Source organism: Lissotriton helveticus, chromosome 7 (genome assembly GCF_964261635.1).
Source record: "Lissotriton helveticus chromosome 7, aLisHel1.1, whole genome shotgun sequence".
NCBI lineage: Eukaryota > Metazoa > Chordata > Amphibia > Caudata > Salamandridae > Lissotriton > Lissotriton helveticus.
The window spans coordinates 125,859,039-125,881,032 of NC_136068.1; the positions used below are offsets into that span (position 1 = coordinate 125,859,039).

Here is a 21,994-nt window from a genome sequence, read left to right on the forward strand (position 1 = left end):
GCGCTTGGGGGCATTTACCTGTAGAGTGTTTGCGAGACGCCGCTGTCTGCTTCGGATTCCTCTGGTGAGTGAAAGCTCAAGTCTCACGAGAACATTAGATTTAAACATGTGACTTCATGATTGTGGGACTTGTAGTCCAGAACGTGCTTCTCGATGTTACAGTGGTCTAAACTACCTGCGACCCAGTTACTGATTTTGGCATTCAGTATGTTCATTCAGCGGACCTGGGCATTGCGCAACCAAAAAGAGATCTACCCACATTGTGGAAATTGGACCCAGTCAAAGGACACCATAAATGCGGTAACTGCATTTCATGTACGAACACCATCGAAGGCTCCACCTTTGACCATCATAGTAACAGATGGACCCATGTGGAATTCACAAACTGCAAAAGCAAAAATGTAGTTTATGTAATTATTTGTCCATGCGACAAACTCTACATTGGAAAAACTACGCAACAAGTTTCACAAAGATTGGCTCAACACAGATCTAGGATAAAACAAAAAGTTCTCAATGCACCGATAGTACAACATTGCATTGACCTCGGGCACACAGAAAAAGATTTGAAGTGGTCTGTGCTATCCAAAATTAAAGTCCCGACTAGAGGAGGTAATGTAGAAGAACTACTATCAAAAAGAGAAGCATATCTAATTTTAAAATATGACTGCGTGAGTGCAGGGCTGAATGAACATACTGAATGCCAAAATCAGTAACTGGGTCACAGGTAGTTTAGACCACTGTAACATCGAGAAGCACGTTCTGGACTACAAGTCCCACAATCATGAAGTCACATGTTTAAATCTAATGTTCTCGTGAGACTTGAGCTTTCACTCACCAGAGGAATCCGAAGCAGACAGCGGCGTCTCGCAAACACTCTACAGGTAAATGCCCCCAAGCGCGTTAACTAGATATCGTTTTAAAACACCAGGATATCGTAATACTAAGATTCCCGTCCCGTTTATTATTTTCAGCATTTAACTGCATACCCGGAACAAACAAAGAACTGTGTAACGCCCCGTTCAGCAGAGGCCCGGCGCCCGGCACATCCTGAAACAGAGTGCAAGTAGGTGCTCACTTTCACATTAAAAATCACAAAACGTAAATGATGCTTAAATAATTGTCCCACTAAAACGCAACGTTACTTACACCCTTCAGGAACAATCATAAATCAAGAGGTGGCGCCCCAGGCCCTCACAAGCCAGGCGCTCCGCGCCCAACTGAGCATTATTAAGTAAGTGGGGACATGTTCATTTACCTGTAGAGCAATGTGAAGCTCCCGCTTTACACTTTCCAGAGAATATTAAAAACACATGTCTGTTGACATTTCAGCTCCGGCGACAGTCAACAATATATACAGAAATCTACAATTTATTCGAAAACGCTCTGCCTGGAAACCACGTGAGTGAAGCTCCCATTAATGTTAATAATTAGTATCACAAAACATTAGTAAGAAACAGACATCATATCACTGCTTTTATTGCAGAATACAAGGAGTCCCTCAAGAGATTGAACACACGAAGTTTCAAATTGAGCAGCAAGGTAACAATAATTGAAGCTTAACTAAGCTAGTGACAACAGTAGTAAGGGTCCAAATTCTAATAAGCCCCCTGCTTATATTTACATAGGTACCCAGCCCCGAAGCCCTGAGGAAGAGCCTGAACAAGCAGAGAGACAGGCTCAGAAACGCGTCGGCTTACAGGCTTCCCATTCGTTCTAAATTCGAATGTCTTATGGTTGCGCATATGGCTTTGCTTTGTACATAATCAAACACAAACTGAATTTGCATTGTAATACTTGCCTTTGCGCCTATCAGGTCGGAATATTGATAAATAAGCATCTTAGTGGCCTGATTTAGAAATTGTGGACAGGGTACTTCCATAAAAGAAAAAATCTTATTTTTTGAAATCTTAGGTTGAAATCGTTATGAATGTTTCACTTTTTTGTAATGTATAGCAATGTATGTTTGAAGTTATATGTAAATATATGTGTCTGTGTGCAGGACAGTGAGTAATCCTTCGGACTGTCAGAATTATGTACAAACTGAAACAATTTTTCTTCTTTATCCATTTATAATAAAAAATGCATATCTAAGGATTAAATACCTCAGTATATGCCTCTGCTCTAAATAAAAAAGATAGCAGAGTAAAAACTTGTGACCGGGTTCTCTTCTTTTCCTCAATTAAATATTGTCCTACCCGGCCACACTACAGGACATAACCTCCCCTTTTCAAAAACGTTCTATCAGGAGAGCATTGACTTCTTCGGCTATACATTCACCCGTGAGGGACTCCTGGTGGATCCGAAGAAGGTCGAAGCCATCCAAGCAGCCAGCACCCCTCGCAACCCCACCGAGGTGAGAAGCTTCCTCGGCATGGCCACATACTGTGGACGGTTTATTCCCAATCTGGCTGCCATGTCCGAACCACTGCGGGCGCTTACGCGTCAAGACCACAAGTGGGAATGGACACTAGCGGCCAACAAGGCCTTCCAGGACATCAAGGCGGGCCTGCTCGACAAGACCGTGATGGCCTACTTCCATCCACAACGCAGAACGGAACTGATCGTTGATGCTAGCCCTGTGGGCCTTGGGGCGGTACTTCTTCACGAACATGGCCCGGAAGTATGGAAGCCTGTTGCCTACGCCAGCAAAGCCCTAACCGACACTGAGACCAGATATGCCCAAATTGAGAGAGAGGCGTTGGCGATCAAGTGGGTGTGCCAGCATTTTCATTTGTATCTTTGCAGCCAAGAATTCAGCATCGGAACCGATCACAAGCCGTTGCTCCCGCTGTTTGCTGGCTCATCCCGATTAGCACCCCCAAGGATCGAACGATGGGCCGAGCAGCTACAGGGATACAACTTTAAGGTGATCTTCTGCCCCGGGGCGCACAACCCTGCCAACTACCTGTCTCGACACCCAGAAACTCCGGCACCAGCTGGCCCATCTGCAGATGCCTGCAGCACGGAGGCGTTTGTCCACATGGTGTCGCAAGGGACGTGTCCCAAGGCCATGACGCTCGCAGAAATCGGCCAAGCCGCCCAGGAAGCGCCACTTTGTCCAGAATTCGGGGAGCCCTGGAGAATAACAGTTGGGCCCATTTCCTGGACGGTGCCTGCGTCCTCCTGCCAGCCATGCCCATCAACAATTGTGGCGGGTTCGAAGTGAACTCAGTGTGGGGGAAGGAGGAGTCGTCCTGAGGGGACATCTCATCGTGGTCCCAGAAAGCCTACAGAGGAGGATCCTCGCGTTGGCCCATGTTGGGCACCAGGGAATGGCCAAGGTTGAGGGACAAGGTTTGGTTCCGGGCCATGGACTCCATGGTAGAGGAGATGGTGCGTCAGTGCCATGTCTGCACGATCACCGGGGGAGACCCAGCACCAGCACCGGTGATCAAGGAAGAACCGTGCAGTACTCCATGGACACATCTCAGTGTGGACTTTGGGAGCTTCCCGGATGGTCGTCACATGCTGGTCATGGTTGACTCGTTCTTGAAGTTTCCCGTCGTCGAAGTCATAGCGTCAACAGCCTTCCCGCAAGTGAAGAGTTCTGGATCGAGGCTTCGCAATGATGGGGCTGCCGGAAGAAGTCAAGTCCAAAAACGGACCCCCCTTCCAGGGGCAGGAGTTCCAGGATTATCTCGAAAACTTAGCGGTGCGACACAGGAAGATCACTCCGCTATGGCCCCAAGAGAACGGGGAAGTGTAAAGGTTGAGGAGGACGATCAACTGTGCATTACGCATCGCAGTGGACAACGGGGAAGATCCCGAAGTGGCCTTCGACCAGTTCCTTGGCGCGAACCGTCAGACTCCTCATAGCACCATTAAGTGTGCTCCGGCTCATCTCCTGTTCAAGCGAGCACCACGAGACAGTATCCCAGCTGACCCGACGTGGATGCCCGCGGAGCGGGATGATGCTGCCGTCCAGTCGAGGAGGGAGACGACGAACTGGAAGGCAAGTGAAGCCCGTAGAGCTCAGGAACCGCAGCTCAGAGTGGGAGACCGGGTGGTGATCAAAGGCCGACACCCCGGGTGGAAGTTCCTGACGCCCTACGAGCAGGAGACATGGGCTGTCGTGCATGTCCAAGGGACCATGGTGACCGCTAGAAAGGGACAACAATCTGTCACCAGGAATGTGTCCAGCTTCAAGAAGACAACGGAAGCAGAGGTAAACCCTGAGGTCTCTGAATATCAGGACTCTTTGCCGAACCTATCCCCCCCCCGGATCGCCGACGGTGAGGAATGCCTTGACAGAGTCACTGAGACAAGCTGGCCAGGGAACTGACGGTGGTGCCCGGTTGACCGGCCAAAACGCCGCTGTAGAGTCGGATGAGGGAACCCCAGCTGGGTTTACAACATCTCCCTGCGTCCGGAGCCAGAAGTATGGCCTCCGGCCGAGTCCGGGGCTGAGCCAACGGCTAAGAGACTTTGTATGCGCCTCACCCTAAACCAAGAAAAGTAATGATCTAGAACTAAAAGAAAGGAGGGATGTAGAGAGCCATCCGGACTCTCCACAACAATGTTGCGATGCACCCCAATCATCGACACACCCCTCGGGGCGGGCTCGTCCCGAGGGTATAAATAAATGGGCGGAAGATCGATCGGGGTCTTCCGGCCTAGAGTATAAGCATTGTCTCCTGTGTGCTTTTAATTAGCGCAGCTGCGACCTTGTGACCAGGGCCCCGCCGTGCTACAGTCGGGACATTAAAATACCAGTCATGCCAAAAAAAACAGCCAGGTGGCAACCCTATAGCTCTCACTGGCAACAAGAAAACAAATCAAGAAGTACTGTGGGATGCTACTAACCTATTTACCTACCTCAGCGGAGGGTGGGTGGGGTTATAGTTAGCATTTATTGTCTTGCTGTCTGTCCTTGGACATGATGATAGTACTGTAGCTGATGGGGAAGAGGGACATGAGAATAACGAACGTGTTGAAGTAGTTCGTTTCCGGCGGGAAACATCATTTACCACGAAGGCATTACCACTACTAACGTTTACCACGTGACACTTACCACGCAGGGTGCCTTCCACGCAGGGTGCCTTCCACGACGTCTTTACCACGGGCTGGGGGGGAGACGTGGTATTCCTTCGAGTCGTTCTGCGTGGGCTTGGGGGGCAGAGGGGGGCTGGGGGGGGTCTCCCCCCCCAAAAATAACAAGCGGGGGGCAGAGGGGGGCTGGGGGGGTCTCCCCCCCACAAAATAACAAGCAGTTTACTTAAAAAAAAAAAACGAACATAATTTTAAAAGAAAAAGGAAAGAGCCTCCCCCAAAGACGTGCCGTGTACGTCAAAAAAACAGTCCTTTTTTTATTTTGGTATACGTGTTTTGACGCTTGTTTCAATGGAGGATGGAAGTAAGGGCTCGTAGAGAAAGACGTGCAGGTAAGACGTTTCTAGGCGTAGTAAAATCCTACGTTGTTAATACCAGCGTGGTAAAGCCACTTGCGATGTAAAATTCGCGTGGTAAAGCCATGCGTGGTAATTGAAATCGTGGTATAATCATATATTCGCGCACATTCACATTCACGCATCAGGCTTCTTCCGTCAACAGTGCAATAGGAGGAGTCAGATTTTGGGTAAATCTTCCTATCCATGGCGATTGGTTGAGACTGGATATCGTGAATAAGGACGCTTGAACAGCATCGAACTCAAGGGCGTTTGAGAGCGGTTTAGCCGCTCATTATAAAGACACACCAGCAGGCAACAGCACATTTTCTCAGGAGTGGTTTAAGGTTCTGCGCATGAGCAGTAGGGTAAGGGCGTGACGATCGCTTCATCAACCTCCTGTAGACTTCCAGACGGATAATAATCGAGAACGAGGCTTGAGACACACAGCAATAAGCCGTTACTTACGTATGTTTAGCCCCGCCCCGTTTATCCTCAGCCCACGTTTTAGACGGCGACGCTCTGTCTCAGACAGAATCGAGCATGGGCGGAGTTCTGTCTTAATGAGTGACCATGTTAAAATCAGGCAAAACGTGAACGCCTCAGAAGTATTATACAGGGCTTGTAGTTAGGACTCGCTGTCAGACTCTCCGTAGAACGCTGAAGGCATAGTGACGTCTGCCTGACTATAAGACGGTCGCCTGTGAGGACACCGCCACGACCTGGTCCCAAGCACATGCGCAACGCAAAAGAGCTGTCATGTCTGTGACCTGTCTATGGCTTGTGTGCTCTCTTCTGCGCACGCGCGCCGTCTGCCCCGGTGACGCGCACTGTCTGCACCCCTCCTTTCCACTCGTGGCTGCGCGTTCCCTTCTGGCGTCGGGAGTGCGCGCCGGGGGCTCACGGCCCAGTGGGGACTGGACAGGCTGAGAGGAGCGTTGGCGACTGACGGCCGGGGGGGAGGGAGGTTCGGAGGGGGAACGACGGAGTCCATGGGGAGGCGCAGGTGAGAACAGGACTGGAAGAAGACAGATGATTTTTTTTGCGTTCGGGTACAGAGCTGAGGGAGGAGGTGCAGGTGAGAGGGGATTTTGTTGTAAGGGGTCACCCACGAACGAGAAAGATCTTGTTCTGCCCCAGACTGGCAGAGTTTAGTGTGCAGGTGAGGAGGGGGGAGGGCTTGGTGGAGGTTTGGGTGAATGGACTTCCGGTGTGGGTCTGTGTACATGTCTAGGGGCTCCACACAGGTGAATTATGCATAAGTGGGCATTGCGAGGATATTAAATAGAACCGTGGGTGCTTTTTAAGGTTTGAAGGGTCCTGTCTAAGGTCCACGGTGGAGTTATAACGATTGTGTGGATGGGTTGTTTATTGGTGCTCCAGCATCACATTGCACTTCAGTATAGAGAGGCCTGTGTTGGGAAAGTGGTATTGGTAGCTCCGAAATATGCATTCAACTGCCACCCCTCTCACCCTTCCTCAGAAAAGAGATATGCCAGCCAGAAGTTATTTTTCTGGGTAAGTAGGACCCTGTTAGCATTCTCGGGTTACAGGCCCCCCACCCCCCCAATTCATGAAATCGATTAAGTGTGGCCTGTGGTAGTACATCTGTTATGGGGAGCACCCACCCTGTAGTGCCTCTCAATCCAACATTGCTTAAAATGAAGGTACAGGCACTTCAGTCCCGCAGGGAGAAGAGCGGCTAGTTGTTATGATATAATCCTCATTCTAATTCGGGGAGAAAACGGCCACCCTCGTTCAAAGGCGGGAGTCTGGGATCAGTGTGACAGCCCCACACCTACCAGCAATCCCCTCAGTCCAAGGGATTGGGAGAGAGGTAAAGTGTTTCTGCCTCCACCCACACTAACCCATTGGAATAAGTAATTGGCAACCCTTGCTTCCAAGTGGGTGGAGGCGGAGACGGGCTCAAATTCTCTTACCAGAAAGGCCGAAGGGAAGGGCACAACTCCCTCTTTATGTACTTATCACCTCTCCCAAGATTAGCACACAGGAAAAGAGTGAGCCTTCCTCACCACCATCAATTTAAGGTTAGGAAAGAAGGGGCAGATGGCGGCAGCTATTACTCTTCTAGCGCTTGCTTTCAGTTCAGCCAAGCCCCGGGAAGGAGGTGGGGGCTGCTCTTTACTCCTTGTCTGTGTCTGGCTCAGCCCATGAGACTAGGGCCTAAATGAACCCGAAGCTTATCCACCGCCCTAGGTAAGTAGAGAATGGGGGTGGGGCAGCAGTAGTCTGGCACCCTTCCCAACCCCCAGAGCGTTCCGTGACCCCATGGAAGCACTCCCAACCCCCACCTCTCTAGAGCGGGCAGGGCTGAGCTAATAATCCCCAGGCTGTCTCCTGCCTGCAGCCAGCGCACTGTATTTTTCAGCCAGGCCTCTCTTGGGCAAATGTCTCCCCTTGAAGCCAGACACATCTGCCCAGCCTCGCCTCCATTTTAATTAGAGACTGGAATGGGGGCGCTGACCCAGCAGGTCTCTTACTGTGCTCAGTCTGTGAATCCTCCCTTTCCATTCCGTGTGCAGAGAGCATCGCCCCTCCCCACCTGCCGTGGAGCCCCGGCTTGGTTACTGTGCAGCTGGAAAGGTGTGTGTGGCTGGCATTCCCTTTGTCTGTGGTCGCTGACATGGCAACTTCCCTAGCACTACCGCAAATGTCTGATAACTAAAATTAAAATGTCAAATCTGCCAACTCCGCTAGCTGTCTTCTTAGGGTTTTACAGTTTTTGAAAGATATATACTGGAAGTTTGTTTTAGATGTAATGTACGGCGTGACCTGTGTGTATATCCTACCGAGTTTGCAGTTTGTGCATACGTGTCTGACTTTTGAAGGAAACGGTATCCCGTTATTCAATTGTTTTGGGTTACAGAAGATCAGTCGCACGTGCAAATACCATTGGGTGTGATGATTATTTTTTTACTATCACGATAACGTTCCATTTATTTGTAAGTCTGTGTACGTAATTGTAGATATCTGTCTGTGACTCATTACATCCTTTGGGATCTGGATTTTTGCTCTGGCTGTTTTCTTATGATCCTTCCTCATTTGTATAATTGTACTAAATCGAGTTTGCTCCTTTTGGAGAAGGGCTGTCACGGTACAGCATTTATTTATGTTATGGTCTACCCATCCCCTTGTGTTTGGTTTACTAACATTTGTTGAAACCACAAAAGCACTTTAAAAGTGATCCCCTTGAATCTGGATTTATGATTACTCCTTGACCTCTTCTTGTTGCCTCCAATGGGTATTTTGTTGGGGTTACCAAAGTTCCTATTTGCAGAATTCAAATCTTTTATTATATAGGCGTAATCTTGCGTGTTTCCTTATTATATGCCCTTCACATACTTGACAGTTTTCAAATTTACAATGCCTGCCACGCATTTGACTGGTTTCAATTTGAAACTGGAAATGCTACCTCATGAGTGCCTGTTCTTTGAGAGTACAAGTTGGTGCTGACCATGGGCGTGCTCTTTTCTTGAGTTAATTTTAACTCTGCTTTCCTCTAAAGTTTGCAGTCCAGTTGGGGGATGTTGGCGAGTCCCCCCGCCTCCGAAATTTAAGTCCGACAAAGGTTCAGCTTTCAACATGAAAAATACAGGAAGTTTGCGAGGGAAACTTCGCAGAGTCCTACATTTCAATAGCATTTTTCATAGTTATGTGTAGGAAGCTCTGTTTCCTTCTAAACTTGGTGTGTTGATTTAGATCTTCAGTTGAGGGGATTAGCAGAGAAATATGGTGTGCTGATTTAGGTATTCAGTGGTGGGGATTAGCAGAGTCCTTTTTTAAAAATTATTTTCTCAAGAAATCGTTAAAGGAGTAAAGTGAACATGTTTTTATTGAAGTTTAAAAATGAAGTTACAGGTGCCTCAAGATATAGGACTCACAGATAAGGTTGATGTTAGAAATGGACTTGAACGTTAAGAGCTAATGTACCATGTTATTCAAGCACAGCTTTCTACATGTGTTAAGCACTGTGTTAAGCACTGGTGAATTGTAGATACATGAAGATGACCTTGCTTTTGCCGACAATTTTAGTAAATAGAGAACAATGTTTAAAGAGTCTTTCTCAAAGCTTCTTGTTCTAAAAAGAGAGGAGGATGAAAAGTGAGGAATAGAGTGAGTGAAGTGCTGCTGAAGATGAAGAATCTTTAAAATATATCTTTCGCCTTTTAATAATTGTCTATCAAGTTATGTCGGTTGTTTGGATGGCTCCAAGAGGACGTGTCATTTTGAGAGGACCCTTAATTGAGAGAGAAAATACATTTTTAATCTGGTTCTTATCAAATGTTTATCCCCTTTGATGTCATTCAGTAGCAGCTCTCAAGGAAATTGTCATTACGGTTATTAGGGATCGGATTATGCACCCTCATATATATATTTTTTTTTAGATATGGGCTGCTACCAACCACTTTTGAGATGGTTTCTAGAAACATCTTAAAGGTTGAAGAGAAGCAGGTTTCTTTACTTAAAACCCACATCCCACTCAACGAACTAATGGGTTTAATCATAATGTTTACAAGAAACAGGTAACGTTTGCATGACAAACACTCTGCACACCCCTCTCGCTTAAGGACCTCATGCAAGGAATAAATACGCTTCTTGTCGCCAACTAGCACCATACAAACCAATCCTATAAATGGTAAACATTTCCAATACTTATTCTCCCCAAGCCGAAATTTTGTAGTGGTTTCCATTATTTGTTGTGTTCAGTCGTTACAGAAATGTTGCACAAATCAAGCCAGTGGACCTCCTTGCATTGAAAATAGAACACACACTATTTTCTTTCTGTGCATTTACTATTTTGCAGCAATTTTAAATTAAACAGTCGACCCAAGATCACTATTTGATGTCTATCAAGGTTGTACAGACTTGCAGAAGTATTTTTTTTACCTCATAGTGAGTAATTAGTAGCATGCGTTTGTAATAACAGATCTGTTCGTTTATCTCATACTACCGCCTACAGATCGTTTTTGCACGTTATAAAATGTGCAACCAAGGCACTTGTACCCCAGCATATTTTTTATAGGGTATACAGTTTTTTGTAGTGTGTACACACTTTTCAGCTCCTTCTTGGATCAATGTGTAATCAAGCTCCTTGAACAACTGAGGCAGATTAGTTTTTGCTTGCAATGATGTGTAAAAAAGGTACACGTAATTAATATAGAACACTTAGCAAACATCCCAGGGTGTGCAGATTCACACAATTTCTTCTTGTAAAAATTATGCATATTTTACTAAATTCGTTTTGCTGGTAGTGTGCTTGAAATACCATATCTGATGGTATACCTCACCCTTGAAAGTCATGCATGATAGTTTCATGAGGGTGGTTCAAATGGGAAAAAATATCTTATTCGCAGCAGTAGGAGTTTTTGAGTTCTGCTCACTCAACCCGTAGTCGAAAAGTAAATAAACCAGTGCAACCTCCTTTCAAAGTATTATGCAGTTCTTTTTAACTTTAGAGTAATCACCTAGGACAGGTGGCTGAGGAGAAGAAACAGTAACTGCTTCTGTTGTTCTTATGAGTACCATTGAGTTTGGTAACATGAAACATTTGTTATTCAGCGCCAAGATACCCCTATGTGTGAACATGCACTTTACAAATACATGTTATGTGTATATATTATACATATATAAACACACATGTCATTACATTAAATATAAATGTCACCCAATAATACATTATTTATAGCAACTGTTTTAATAAGCGCTCATTCACACATTTTATTACTGTAGATCAGGTGTCAAATTTGACGTTATTACCACAGTACAGCACAACTAACATATAAAGAGCACCATTAACTGCAGCAAGGATTTCATCTTGAAATTACTTACCCCGGGAACCAACCCTCACATTTAAAGCAAATACACATGAAAAATACCATTGCTTAAATCTTATACGCAGACAATGTAACATTTATTTATTACCATTGCTGATGTGTGGAGGAGGATGTGACCCACTTGAACCTTCACCTTCAAGTCTCCTCACACTCGACAATAGCAGTAAATATGGTAATACGCTCTGCACATATATAAGACATGAAGCATGGCCCATATGCACTGCCAACATCGTGTGATAGCATGTTTGTTGAAAGATAAAAAACTTTTCTTTTTATATAAAGGATACTAACAACATAAGTGAGCAAGTTCTAATCGTTAATAACAAAATCTTTAACACTCTTGGGCTTCGCAATAGCGCATCAGGTATAGGACAGTCTTGACTGATTTATTTGGCTCATTCTAATTTTGATCATCACTCAAAATCACATTTGTGGCTGGTCCAGTCACTGTTTCTAATGCCCCACCTTCAGCTTTTGTCATGTACATTATCATTTTCAATTTTAATCCGCAAATCCTGGTTGGTGATGCTTACCTTGTACATTTTTCATTTACCCCAACATTGACATACCCTTTTGTTAGTCCATGTGTCACCACTTTTTGTATTTGTCCCTTCTTTATTGCCACTGTAATACATGTTTAGAGTGATAACAAGGTAGAACACTTTTTTACACCACCAGGCAAGCGCCTGGCACCGTCAGGTGAGGAGAGACGGGACTGTCTAAACTGTCGGTGGTAGTGTGTTCCCTGCCCCTCCCCTGCCCCCCCTGCCCTCCCCCCCCCCCCCCTCCACAGTGGTGAGCGCCACTATGTAGTTGTTGTTTTGCTGCACTTGCCATTGAAGTGGTATTTTTGATTTGCTTATAACTTTGGACCCCTGAATGGATCTGCACCAAACTTGGCACTCGGTTAGCCTAAGCAGCTATGGTATGGTATTCTGGATTTAGTGCAGTTCCGTACAGGAGAGAATAAAGTAAAAGAAGAGTAAGGTGGTCCACAATTGTACTTAGCCATTTTATTTTCTATACAAAAATAAATGTTCACAGCTACAGTAAAAAATAACTAAATGCATACCATATTTGGCATGAAAGGAAACTTTTTTCTTGGAGACCATGTATTTGTTGTTTTAGTGTAAAACCATTTTAATTAGTTTTTGAGATGTTTGCATTTAGAGGAGGGTGTGGTAGAAAGGGTTCACACACTTGTAGTCTATGTTGTAGCCTGTGAACCCTTTTCATGAAACAATATCTTTACAGTGGGTTATCTGATGAAAGTGGCAGTGCGCTTGCTACTGCCTACTAATTCAGAAACCCTACTGGCTTTAAATCTAAAAATCAAAACAAATACAAACATTGGAGGCAATGTAGATGTAGTTCAATTAAATCCACTAGTCAGTCTTCATTTGTATATATATTTTTTCAATGTTTATTAGAACAAATACATAGATACCCTTCAGTTTTATAAGAAAACACTGACCTATTAAAAGCATTAGACAATAAATGCATATAAAGCATATTCAACAAACCCCAGTAACCCTGCTATTTATTTGAAATATGTTGGTCGTCAAAACATGATCTTCAGTGTTTGCACATTGTTAAAATCTACTCCAGATAGCATGTTTGTTGTGGTTGTAAGCTGCTCGTTCAGGGCTAGAGTGCAGTGTACCATTTTCTTCCCTTTTTAATCTTCAGTCAGTATACAAACTCTCACGCGTTTTCGCAGAACTGTCTGGTAAGAAACATTTATTTTCAGTGTACATTCTCATGTCATCTTGTGGGATATGTAGTTCTCATTAGATGATTAGTCTAATCCAGACTATGATTTCATCTAAAGCAAGTGTCCCAACAGGTCTTGTACTCCACAACTCTTCTCTTACCCAGTTCATTTTAAAGTCAAGGAACACTCAAGATATCGGTCTCTCCTCTCCAAGTGCTTTGGCCCTTAATAGACAAACAGCCGCTAAGGGTTCCAAGTGTCATTTAAATCCAACAAATTCATTGCCTGTCTTGAGACCAAATGTAAAAACAAATAAAAGCTCCCATGGGACAAAATTACTTTTTCTCCTGTTGTCCATTTCACCTCCATAGTCTCTGAACTCCGATTGTGTGGGGCACATATCCTGTGTAGTGTAAAAAGCACAACCTGACCCCTCCAGAACCCTGAAGGGGAATACCCAAAGAGACCCTCATAGATAAAAAATCGAAAAAATGTGTCCATTTTGTGGGTTGTTTTTCAAGATCATGGACTTGATATACATAAACAAGAACCCATAGTCTGTGGTCCTAATGCAGAGACTGCGGTCATTGGTACTATTTGTTGTCTGCTGAGGCTTTGACCTTGAGAAATAGTCTGCAGACTATCTATATCTGGGGGCCATAAAACATTTAAAAGAAACTCTGTGCCCACATAAAATGAGCCACTTATGTGTTCCGTGCATCAAATTGTATTTTAAGGGCATTGTTCGTATTGCAGCTTGACTTTTTTTGAGTGTTGAGCCTGTGGCCTTTATTGTGAATCTGTTACAAGGGCAGGGTTTTCTCTATAGTCCGCGGACTGTTTTACATTTTGAAGGAGCATTCTGAACTTCTTGTTTGGCTAAGTCTTCAGGTAACCTTCGGTCATTAAGAAAGTGCATATTCTATAGTAACTTGAGGGACATAAACTGCTTGCTGAGGAGCAGGGCACCCATACAGACTACATGAGTTGTTGCTACTTTGCCAGAATAACAATCCCTGAGGTAGTTGCCAAGGAGGCTCCTGGAACTTCACATGCCCAGGAAGAGTATTTTTTTTCTTCCTAGGGAAGAGTGGAGAAACACACCAAAGAGTGTTTTTTTTTTAAACTCATCTACTGGGGTAGAGGAATACTCAGAATGCCACCTGTAAGTTTAGCGAACAAAAACTTAGCATGGTAACGAGGAGAGGACAGTTCTTCTTTGAAACAACCATGCAACAACACCTCAGATCGCAGCATTTCAAAAATAATCGGAGTTTGCCATAGAAGCATAAAAGATACAGGACCGCAACATTCAGAGATAATCCACAATGTTCCAGAGGAGCTAATGCAGTAAACAAAAGAAAATAATACCCACCAAGGAGAAGAATCTCAGTATTGACAATGCAGCACGAGCTGTAACTCCTGCTGCCCGCCATGCTCAATACAGAACTTTGCCAAGGGTTCACGAAAAGTAGGCTGTCTAGCAAAGAGCAACATCTAACTGGTGGGTTGAGTTAAGGGGTGAATTTCAGGGTTTTTTCAGGTTTGTGTTTGCAGGACCGTAACTATCCTTTAATTGTCTGTGTGTGCTCCACTCCCCATCCTCCTGGTCAGTGAATACATATATACAGAGAATACATATTGGATAACTGTAGTATGGGCATGTATTGTAATCTAGGGATTCTGGAAACCTCATAAACCCTGATGCCGAAAGCGAGGTGATTATTAAGTCATGTGAATCCCACAATGTGTAATATGGCCCAATATTGCCGTTATTGGTTATGTATTGTTATATGGCAGGATTTATTAATGGATTGGAGTACTCTGTGGAAGTCTTGGACAATGTGAGTGTCCTCTTCGGTTTTATTTTTAGTATTCCATGTTTGCCTGCGACTACTGATACATCTGTCAATTGTTTGGAGAGCTTAGGACCTTCTTACGACCACCATACTCGTGGTGGTGCACCACTGGCAGTGGACCATTTGTTGGATTACAATTCTCTAAGTCATTTTGGCGGTGGACCATCGGCTGCCCCAGGGAACCGCCTTTCCCTGGCTTTGGTGCGCGGTGGGGCCATGCAATATGCTGAGCAGGACTGGCACAGTCCTGCCCAGCATTTTACGAGTTTCACCACTGCCAGCCTTTTCATGGGCGTAAGTCCTCCATGAAAAGGCTGGCGGTGGGGAAACAAAGGGGGCCGGGTCCCCATGCACCCCCTCCATCGGGATGCATTCAGGGGGGCACAACATTTGCCCCATCTTGCCCCCCCCCCTGGTTTCATCACAGCATGGAATTCAGTCTATGCCGTACTGGAATATTTTTGCCATTCCCATTGCAGTGGCTCTTTTTCCGGCACTGCTTTGGGAAAGGCTAAAAGACCGTTCCCCTGCACGAGTTTAACTTGTGATCAGACAGGCGGTTTTTGCCTGGTTTTGGAGCTGCGCACCGGCGGAGAGCCGGTGCAACAGAGGCAAAGTCGTAATCTGCCCCTTAGTTTTTTGTTAAAATAGACAATGTGCTAATATTTAAAATGTATTTTCGTGCACCGAGCATTATTTTAATTTAAACTTTATATGTAAAGCTGTGTTGTAAGACAATTAAAAATGACAAGCTTTTTCTTTTTTTAGTACATTGACATAAAGTAGATTTAACAAGACTGAACATGAGAATATAAAGTGCAGTGTGGGGCAGATTATTTCCTTATTTTGCTCACAGGGTTTTGGGTTTATAATGTTTTGTTTTCAAAGACTGGAGAGTAATTCTTAGGTAGGTGTTTGCGTCACGGTTTGACTGGCAAGGGTGAGCTTGTCAGGTGTGCCGGTTAATACTCTGGGAGCATCACTGTCGTTTGATTTTTATACCAGCATTGAAAGAAAGAAAAGAACTGCTCTGGTAAGCTTTCATTTAACTTTTTTCTTTAGCAAAGCTAAATTTCCTTCAAATGAAGTCAGCCCTGTGGATTACTGTAAATAATTCACAGTAAAGACTTCTTACAGTGAAATACATGCTCTGAAACCACTGGCAAACATTCAATATGTAGGCTTACCAATGTATTTATAATCCTGTCCTGCATGCATAGCCAACATTCCTTTACAGTGCGGAAAACACGTGGGCAAATGTGGGTCTTAAGCAATATTACGCCAGTGTAATAAAGTTTGAGTGTCACAAAGAGGAGTAAGATGGGATTTTTACATCCATTTGATCTACCGCTTGTCACGATTCAATTAAAAAAGCAAAATGTCCCTACTAGACGAACAGTCAGTATTCTAATATATTTAATTAGCACTAAGCATTTGGAAAAAAACAGTTGGTTACTAGGCCAATTTGTAATTGTCATAATGTATTGTGCATAACTGGTGTGTTGAGAGGCTACGCATGGCAAGGATAGAAAGAGGAGATTAAGAGAAAGTAGTGATCACCTTAAAGAAGCAAAACCATATGAGTCTTTCACAGTAATCTTTGGTAGAGAGTGCAAGTGACAGTGGGGAGTAACCACATATGCTCCCTAATCAACCTGTAGTAGGCCTGTCCGTTCCGTCAATGCTTTCTCCTAACCGTGATCTTGCCTGTCAGTGTTGCTGCCTTGTATTACTTTCAATCATATATTTTAATCTGGTAGGTTTTCCTCGTTTCATTTAACTGTCGACTTTCTTTTTGTAGTTACTAGGCCAAAGGATGATAGTACTTCAATATTTCAAGCTTTCTTATTGTACCCAGAAGTCTTGGTATTTATTTCATTGACCATGTACGAATGACCGGCTTAGTTTCAGTTGGTTTCAAACCTCTGACCGTAAGGTATTTACCCATCTTTGTAATGTATAGGTCTGCTGGGCCATCTTCCTTCTATTTGCGGTGCAATTTATTTTCCAGCTCCTTGCTGATCTTCAAAATGTGTTGCTTGAATTAGCAGCCACGCTTTCAGTTCTCGAAAGTCTTCGCTGCCCACTAAACTCACTTTAAGGTGTATGAACCGAGGATATCATGGTGTTTTACGTCTTGTAAGCGGCATTGCTGTTATAGTCCACTTTAGTGGTGTAATTAGCTTAGCTCACTGTCACCACAGTTAGTTGATAGGGTTATTCTGGTAGTCTTTTGTTATTCATAATATATCCATCAGTGAACAAGGATGTCATTGAAGTCCTCACCTCGTTTTTTGCCGCGCTATTGCTGCTAATGGTTTGGTTTCCAGAACATGTTTTCTTTTATCTTGTAACCCGTGGGGTTTAAAGAGCAGCCTTGTGATAACATTCTTGCTTTCCATACTTTTCAAATGCAATTTTATTTCTGTTTAACTTGGTTCAAATATTAGCGACTTATTTCTGAAAGAAAAAAATAGGCTTAATTATCTTCTTTTCTGGGCCAGGTAGCACTTTCTCCTGCCGTCCTCCATTGAAGCCCTACTTGACCGGACGTTAATAGTGGTAAAAAAAATAGAGCCAGCAACGAAAGAGCAGAAAAAGTATAACTGAAGAAGGAAAAGAAGAACTAGTGGTATTATATAACGACAGTGAAGGTTAAACCTTGTTACGCATTCATGTGCAAAAAATACAAATGAGCAGGACTGACGTATACATGATATTGGTTTTGTCCCTGTTACAAGGTCTGACAAGCTACTTTTTTTGTCTCTGAAAGGCAAGTGATTGTGGTATGGCTTTATAATTGTTTATGCGTTCACGGACCAACAACAGACCTGTTGGAAAAAATAGGAAGTAAAGGGGGTTGTGGTATACGCTATTTATTAGATAGAGGAAGTAGTCTCAGAGTTTAGTTTTGTATTCGCACCCCAGAAGGTCGAGGTTCCCAGAGAAAGATAATGGGCTTTTTGTGAGGTTTATTGTCCTTCCCCCCTTGGAGGTTTAACCTGGTTATGGCTCAGTCGTGTTTGTGTACTTTGTTTTTTTTCTTGTTGGCTGCTCAGTGACTGTTTCTTTCTGCTTCTAACCAGTTATGGCGTTCCCTTTTCTATCGCGTCCATGTTGGAGGGTTATCCGGCTTCTATTTTTGTACCAATGGCCTTTTGTCGAAGAAAAGTGCCAGGTTTACGAACTTAATTTTGAAACTGCTTTTCTTGTTATGAGGGAATATGCTCAGAGGTTAGGTGGACAGGGATCCATCCAGCTGTGTGGTGGTGGGTTTTCCAATTGACTTTATAACTTGTTTCCAGAAACACTGCATTTCTATGGCCAAAACATGGTGCGTTAGACGATTTACTACTCAGAGTATGGACGTTTTTTTTGTAGTAGATGTGATGTTAGATATGTATGTTAGAGTTGTTATCCACTTGGCTGCTAAGGCACCTGAGGCACTTCCATTGAAATCAATGGAAACTCCATGACGAGTTACCCTTGTCATTAGCACTGAAGGGGTTAAAGTGATTTAACTTGAACCTCGCATTCCTGGAGAGTGTTTTAGAATAAGTTGACTTATTTATCTATTCAAATCAAAATCTTATTTTTTCGATCATAAACCATCATAAAAGACACGTATAACAATACAAGATAGTTAAAATACCTTAAAATTCATAATTTATTTATTTTTTCCTCTGTCCTCCTGATATTTTACTGTTTTAGTTCCATTTCACATGCCGGTTTCAGGGCCTGAATGTTGGGTTTGGTCATTTGCATTAAGGCATTGTATATTCTTGTCGCCGCTTTCCTGGCTTGCCCCAAGTGCAGTAGTGTATCCAGTATTGTCTGTGTTGGTAGACATTCCATATGCAGTAGCCAGACCTCCATCACTGTGTGTGTCCCAGCATTGAATATCAGGAATTGCCGTGTTGGGATGGGGAGCTCCTGTTGTAATGTTCCAAAATATATGTGGCACAGGGACTTTATGTAGATCTTCTAAATTGGGAATACCAGTGTTTAACCCAACACATTTATGTGGGTGGTTAGTTGTCTAAGCTTGGGTGATGGGGAAGCATCATAAAGCCGTAGATTATTTATTTATTTAAAGGTTTTATATAGCGCTGTTCTCCCCCTTATTCTAACCTCCAAGTTGCTTTTGGCTTAAGTCTTCCACCGTTTGTATGATTCCTGTGCTTTGCCTTTTTGTTGCTTCTGAAACCGAGAGACTCCAAGTTTCGGGACGTAACCTGCTAAGGGGCTGGCTGATGCATGTTTGCGCACCTACCCATGTAATCGCACCGACCATAAAATAAACGTTCCTCTTAAAAAAGGCTGCCCCAAAGCCATATTCCCATTGACTTGAGCCCGCCCCTTACCGTAAAGCACTGCAATAGCCCCAACATAAATGCAAAACCCCATGCGAGGCGGCCGCCATTACCGCTGCATGGACACTTGGCTAAAAATTGTTGGCGAGACAATCCAGGGAAGGGAAGCATTGTCCTGAAGATACAGAATCAGTAGTAAAATAACTGACCTGTATGCGGCTCGAACCTGCAACCACGGCCAGGGAACACACAACGCGCGTAGGTGCTGCAATTAAAGCAACGTGCAATATTCCTTTTACATTATAACTGAGCCACTGAAGGGTATTGGCGATGCATGCTCATGGCCTATACTGTTGACAGGGAACTCATTGTTGTGAAAGACACCAATAGAAGCCAAGGACATCCAGGGACGTTCCAACACTTGTCATAGAGGTGGCAAGTTCGCACTGAGGCCTCGGGCTGGCCCACGCATCTGAGGACAGGCTGAGGATTTACACTTAGCTAAAGCTGTAAAAATGCAATACAGAAAGCTCCCCAGCGCAGACAAAACACATTTTATAAGAGAGCCTTCTTGAGTCAATTAGGGCAGCGGGCTCCTATGCCACCTTAAAGCTTATTACAGGTCTGGAAGGTTTAAAATCAGTAATTGTTTAGTTTACGTTCCTACTTCTTTGCGTCTGAGTATACTTCCTGGCCCGGGTCAGGGCACTGCCGAGTGGGGCGAAGAGAGGCACACGTGTAACCGAGCCTCCCCCACTCTACCACAAATCTCCCTCACTCAGCCAGTCTCTCGTGTACCACCAGCCTCTTTCCCTTGACTGAAGTCTCCCTCGCATTTATATGTCAATAGGAAAAATGAAGGGATGCAAAATGTCATTCTTTGTACTCTAAAAATGTTGGCTTGTATGGCATCGGCACTTGCCCTGCCTCAGCAGATCGGCCATTTGTCTGTGTGGCTCTGTGCGTGCCTGTGTGTGGCTGTGCGTGTGTGGCTCTGTGTGCGTGTGTGGCTCTGTGTGCGTGTGTGGGGCTCTATGTGGCTGTGTGTGTGTGTGTGGCATTTACGAGAGATTAAGCTATTGGCATTGTAAATGACAATGCCATTTATTTATCTGTTTTCAAAACCAACACATAAATAACATTTTTGTCATTTACAGTGCCAATAGCTCTAACTTTTGCAAAGGTTAGGCCGTTGCATTGTAAATGCTTGTTAGTATTTGTAATCACCCGTTGTAATAATTTGCAACAAAATCCTTACTCTTGTATCAATCTGTGAACAATCACTCTCTAAGCCAATAGGTTTCCTTGTTTTAAGCAAAGTGTTGGTGTTGTGAAATGTCTGGATGCAATAGCCGAAAACTCAGAGCCACCTAAATGGTCGCTAGGCCGCATGCTGGGTAAATCACAGGGTTGAGGTTCAAATTTTGTAAACCATGCCCATAATGACTAAAGCCACCCCTCTGGAGACCCCACCTTCCTTAATCTCACTTAAAGCGATATTGTTACAATAGGCTTTTGTCTACAGACTGCTGAAAGCTGTCTCTTAGGTCAGCTCTAAACATTGTGATGCTTTAAAACTGTAGCCCTTTGAGTCAAATGTTAAACTTTTTGTGCAGAAAAAAGGAGCAACTGCTTTTCTCCCTTGTGTTACTACTCTGCAGACTTTCTGAGCGTGCAGGGGCACAGCTGAGGTTTAATGTCGGAGGTGGTGAGTTATGTACTTCAGTGGAAAAAAAAAATCGAGTGTTTGAACTCCACTGCGACGCCATAGGCAGTGACCTGGGATTTTGGTTCCCCTGCACCCTTTTAGAAGTGTCACTGCAGCATTTGTTCCCTGAATGAAGTTGATACAAAACCTGTACAGGTGATTTGTTCCCTTTCAAAGCTGATGCAAATAACTTGCGCTGCTCTAGGAGTGAAGCACAACGGGAGAAACTCGGGTCAGGTACAACAATATACGTTGGTGGATGCGGAAGCAATATTGGGAGGAGCGGCGGAATCGCAGTAACTGGGTGAAGGGAACAACAGGAAAACTGGACTGAAGTGGCAGGGGATTACAGGCGTGGGGGAAGCAACACGAAGGGCATGGGGTGTAGGAAACCAACACACGAACTGTAGGGTCTAAAACACAATGGGCTAGAAGGGCAAGGCAGGGCAATAGCACAACCGTTTCGTAGTGGGGAAAAGAAGACCCCAACTGGGTGGGAAGGGGTGGGGGGAAGCAAAGGGTGGAAGGAGGGTTAAAGCTAAGGGCAATAGAAGGGTGTGTAGTTGGAAAGAAAACAACAATCTGGAGCACTGGGGTAGGCATGGAAGCACCCGAGTAAGACAGCTGGAAAAACGCAAACTCTCATGGGGTGCTTTACGGAAAAGAAAAAGGAGTTACCATAAAGCATAAACCGGCTGTACTCCACAGGCGGAACAAAGCTAGCAAATAGAAATCCAGTAAATGTGAGAGCCAAAACACAAAGCCAACGATTAGTAATGGGTGGGTTGTATTCTTAGGTAAGCTTTTGGCTTGTCCCCAATCTGTCTTTACAATCTGCTGTGCTGTTTGGTATGCTTTGACTTAAAACGGATGGTAAAGATGCTGCAGTTCTCCCCGCTTTATCTTTAGTTGATCAGATTACCTTCCCAGTTTTTAACCAGGCTGGCATATAGGAGCTTTATCAATAAGTTTCTCGGCAACATGTCCCGTTTTATTCAATGTTCTGTAAAGAATCCCCAGTTTAAGGAGTCTTTAGTCAACAGCTATCACTCGCGGTGGTGCAGCTCACCATCAGATAAATTAGCTTTTTGATATTTTAAGCCATATTTGTTTGGGGGACCAACCCCTACCTAGTGTCGGTGCATCTGCTCTTTCTGTGTT

At 44.3% G+C, this 21,994-nt stretch overlaps 1 protein-coding gene across 1 annotated transcript in view; it reads left to right on the plus strand.

Annotated features, from left to right (window-relative positions):
• Positions 1–6,194: 6,194 nt before the first annotated feature.
• ZBTB46 (zinc finger and BTB domain containing 46) overlaps positions 6,195–21,994 on the plus strand; it is a 320,438-nt gene continuing 304,638 nt past the window's right edge. The window contains exon 1 of the mRNA XM_078651680.1: positions 6,195–6,390. The gene's annotated coding sequence lies outside the window, so the exon portion shown is untranslated. The remainder of the gene's footprint in view (positions 6,391–21,994) is intronic.